Raw genomic sequence first — 6,000 nt, 5'->3', positions numbered from 1 at the left:
AATAAACAAAATACCAATAAAAGAATGTGTATTTGTATAAATATAAATATACAAAATACACATAAAATATCGTAAATTTGTATTAAACTATATACAAAAATACACAGAAGTAATTCAATTAAATAAATGTTAAATAATGTAAATGCGTATAAAAATATATATACAAAGTACATATAAAATAATACAAATTTAATTATTCTATGTGTATTTTTGTATATGTATTTTCATAAAAAAATGCTTTATTTTATGAGTATTTTGCATCTTTATTTTCATCCAAATTTACTTTATTTTATTGATATTCTGTGTATTTATTTTGATACGAGTTTACATTATTCTATGTATATTTTGTATATATATTTCATACAAATGAACGTTATTTTATGAGAATTTGTTTTCATTTCATACAAATTTACATTATTTCATGTGTATTTTGTACATGTATTTAAATGCAAATTTAACTAATTATATGTATTATGTATATCTATTTTCATACAAATCGAAATTAATTTTGTGTATTTTAGTATATATTTTTATTCAAATTTTCGTAATTTTATGTGTATTTTGTATATTTATTTTCCTACAAATATACGTTCTTTTATCGGAATTTTGTTTATTTATTATGATACGATTTTTCATTATTATAGGTGTATGTGATATATATATTTTTATACTTATTTACATAATTTTATATGTATTTTGAATATATATTTTCATAGAAATTTACTCTATTTTATGTGTATTCGTATATATATTTTGATACAAATTTACATTATTTATGTGTATTTCGCATATCTATTTCAATACAAATTTTCTTTATTGTATGTGCCTTTTGTATATTTATTTTGATACAAATTTAATTATTTTATGTGTATTTTTGTATATATATTTTTAAACAAATATGCGTTATTATATGGGTATTTTGCATCTTTATTTTCATACAAATTTACATTATTTTATTGATAGTCAGTTTATTTATTTTGATACGATTTTACGTTATTCTGTGTATTTTGTATATATATTTTTAGACATATTTACATTATTTAATGTATATTTTTTTCATATATTTTATGGAAATTTACGTTATCTTATGTGTATTTGTTTATATAGTTTCATACAAATTTACATTATTTTATGTGTATTTTGTATATGTATTTCAATAAAAATTTGCCTAATTTCATGTGTATTTTGCATATCTATTTTCAAACAAATTTAAATTATTTTTGTGTATTTTTGTATATATTTTTATACAAATTTTTGTTATTTTATTTGTATTTTGTATATATATTTTCCTACAAATATACATTCTTTTAGAGGAAATTTTGTTAATTTATTTTGATACGAATTTACATTATTTTATGTGTATTTTGTATATATATTTTTCTATGTATTTACATTATTTTATGTGTATTTTGTATATATATTTTCATAAAAATTTACGTAATTTTATTGTGTGTATTCGTATATATTTTGATAAAAAATTTCATTATTTTATGTGTTTTTTGCATATCTATTTCAATAAAAATCTACCTTATTGTATGTGTATTTTGTATATTTATTTTAACACAAATTCAAAATACATATAAAATAACGTAAATTTGGATAAAATATATATACAAAATATACATTAAATATTTTAAATATTTAAATATATTATATATATTTTTATTGATATTTGCGTTATTTATGTGTATTTTGTATATGTTTTCTCATAGAAATTTACATTATTTTATTGGTATTTTGTCTATTTATTTTGATACAAATTACATGATTATTTGTGTATTTTGTACATTTTTTTATACGTATTTACATTATATAATGTGTATTTTGTTTATATATTTTTATACAAATTTACGTTATTATATGTGTATTTGTATAAGTATTTTGATACAAATTTACACTATTTTATGTATTTTGTATATATATTTCAATTCAAATTTAGCTTATTTTATGTGTATTTTGTATATCTATTGATTTTAATACAAAATCAAATATTTTATGTTTTTTCGTATATATATTTTTATAAAAAATGCGTTATTTTATGGGTATTTTCCATCTTAATTTTCATACAAATTTACATTATTTTATTAATATTTTCTGTATTTATTTTGATACGATTATACATTATTTTATTTGTGTTTTGTATATATATTTTTTATACATATTTACATTATTTAATGTGTTTTTTGTATATATATTTGATACAAATTTACGTTATTTTAAGTCTATATGTTTATATATTTTCACTCAAATTTACATTATTTTATGTGTATTTTGTATATGTATTTCAATACAAATTTACCTAATTTTATATGTTTTTTGTATATTTATTTTCATACAAGTTTAAATTATTTTTGTGTATTTTTGTATATAGTTTTATACAAATTTAGGTTATTTTATGAATATTTTGTATATCTATTTTCATACAAATACACATTCTTTTCATGATATTTTCTTTATTTATTTTGACACGAATTAACATTATTTAATGTGTATTTTGTATATATATTTTTATACGTATTTACATTATTTCAAGTGTATTTTGTATATATATTTCTATAGAAATCTGCTTTATTTTATATGTATTCGTATATATATTTTGAAACAAATTTACATAGTTTTATGTGTATTTTGCATATTTTTTTAATACAAATTTACATTACTGTATGTGCATTTTGTATTTTAATTTCAATACAAATTTGATTAATCTATGTGTATTTTTGTATATGTATTTTTATAAAAATATGCTTTATTTTATTGGTATTTTGCATCTTTATTTTCATACAAATTTACATTATTTTATTGATATTCTGTGTATTTATTTTGATATGATTTTACATTATTCTATGTGTATTTTGTATATATATTTTATATAAAATGTATTTGTTTTCATTTCATATAAATCTACATTATTTTATGTGTTTTTTGTACATGTATTTAAATACAAATTTAACTAGTTATATGTGTATTTTGTATATCTATTTTGTATGTATATTTTCATAGAAATTTACTCTATTTTATGAGTATTCGTATATATATTTTGATACAAATTTACATTATTAATGTGTATTTTGCATATCTCTTTCAATACAAATTTACTTTATTGTACGCTCATTTTGTACATTTATTTTAATACAAATTTAATTATTTTATTTGTCTTTTTGTATATATATTTTTATGCAAATATGCGTTATTATATGGATATTTTGCATCTTTATTTTCATACAAATTTACATTATTTTATTGATATTCTCTTTATTTATTTTGATACGATTTAACATTATTTTATTAGTTTTTTGTATATATTTTTTTTATACATATTTACATTATTTAATGTTCATTTTGTATATATATTTTATCCAAATTTACATTATTTTATGTGTATTTGTTCATATATTTTCATACATATTTACATTATTTTATGAGTTTTTTGTATATATATTTTTCTACGTATTTAAATAATTTTATGTGTATTTTGTATATACACTTTCATAAAAAAAATTACGTTATTTTATTGTGTGTATAAGTATATATTTTGATACAAATTCATGTTATTTAATGTGTATTTATATATATATTTTCATACAAATTTATATTATTTTATGTGTATTTTTTCATATATTTCATTACAAATTTACCTTATTTTATGTTTATTTTGTATATTTATTTCATTCAATTTTAAATTATTTTATGTGTGTATTTGTATTTGTATTTAGGTTATTTTATGTGTATTTTGTATCTACATTTTCATCCAAAATTACATTATTTTATTGGTATTTCTTAATTTAATTCGATACGAATTTAGATTATTTCATAGGTATTTTGTATACATATTTTTATACTCATTTACATTATCTAATGTGTGTTTTGTATATATATTTTTATGCAAATTTATTTAATGTTCATTTTTGTACATATATTTTTATAGAAATTTGCGTTATTTTATGTATATAGTTTTATATAAATTTACGTTATTTTATGTGCATTTTGTATATTTATATTTATACAAATACACATTCTTTTATTGGTATATTGTTTATTTACATTTAAAGGAATTTACATTATTTTATGTGTATTTTGTATACATTTTTTTATACGTATTTACTTAATTTTATGTGTATTTTGTATAAGTATTTTTATAGAAATCTACGTTATTTTATGTGTATTCGTATATATATTTTGAAACAAATTTACATTATTTTATATGTATTTTGCATATCTATTTCAATACAAATTTATCTTATAGTATGTGCATTTTGTATATTTATTTTAATACAAGTTCAAATATATACGCTTTTACATTATTTAATATTTATTTTGAATAAATATTTTTATACAGATTCATGGTATTTTATTTGTATTTGTATATATATTTTCATATAAATTTACATTATTTTATGTGTATTTTGTACATATATTTTATTACAAATCTACCTTATTTTATGTTTATTTTGTATGTGTATTTAGTATATTTATATTTATCCAAATACACATTCTTTTATTGGTATTTTGTTTATTTATTTTAATTCGAATTTACATTATTTTATGTGTATTTTGTTTACATTTTTTTTACGTATTTACTTAATTTTATGTGTATTTTGTATATATATTTTTATAGAAATCTACGTTTTTTTTATTTGTATTCGTATATATATTTTGAAACAAATTTACATTGCTTTATATGTATTTCTGCATATCTCTTTCAATGCAAATTTACCTTATTGTATGTGCATTTTGTATATTTATTTCTATACAAATTTAAATATATTATGTGTATTTTGGTATATATATTTTTATAAGAAATGCACTATTTTATGGGAATTTTGCATCTTTATTTTCATACAAATTTACATTATTTTATTAATATTCGGTGTATTTATTGTGATACGATTTTACATTATTCTATTTGTTTTTTGTATATACTTTTTTATACATATTTACATTATTTAATGTGTATCTTGCATATATATTTTATACAAATTTATTATCTATTATCTATTTTCATACAAATACACATTCTTTTCATGATATTTTGTTTATTTATTTTGACACGAATTTACATTATTTGATATGTATTTTGTATATATATTTTTATACGTATTTACATAATTTCATATGTATTTTGTATATATATTTAATAGATATTCAAAACACACATAAAATAACCTAAATTTGTATCAAACTATATACAAAAATACACAAAAATATTTTAAATTTGTATGAAAATAAATATACAAAATACACATAAAATTAGGTAGATTTGTATGGAAATACATATACAAAATACACATAAAATAATGTAAATTTGAATGAAAATACATAAACAAATACACTTAAAATAACGTAAATTTGTATAAAAAAATATATACAAAACACAAATAGAATAATGTAAAATCGTATCAAAATAAATACACAGAATATTAATAAAATAATGTAAATTTCTATGAAAATAAAGAGGCAAAATACCCATAAAATAACGCATTTTTTTTTTTATAAAAATATATATACCAAAATACACATAAAAAAAATAGATTTGTATTAAAATAAATATATAAAAAACACATACAATAAGGTAAATTTGTATTGAAATAGATACGCAAAATACATATAAAGCAATGTAAATTTGTTTCAAAATATGTATACGAATACACATAAAATAACGTAGATTTCTATAAATATATATATATATATATATATATATATATATATATATATATATATATATATATATATATATATATATATATATATATATATATATATATATACAAAATACACATAAAATGAGGTAAATACGTATAAAAAAATGTATACAAAATACTCATAAAATAATGTAAATTCGTATCAAAATAAATAAACAAAATACCAATAAAAGAATGTGTATTTGTATAATTATAAATATACACAATACACATAAATTAACGTAAACTTATATAAAACTATATACATAAATACACAGAAGTAATTAAATTTGTATGAAAATATATACAAAATACACACAAA

Source organism: Eriocheir sinensis, chromosome 6, assembly GCF_024679095.1.
Source record: "Eriocheir sinensis breed Jianghai 21 chromosome 6, ASM2467909v1, whole genome shotgun sequence".
Taxonomy (NCBI): Eukaryota; Metazoa; Arthropoda; class Malacostraca; order Decapoda; family Varunidae; genus Eriocheir; species Eriocheir sinensis.
The sequence above is the reverse complement of the archived record's forward strand: the minus strand, read 5'-3'. Positions refer to the sequence as shown.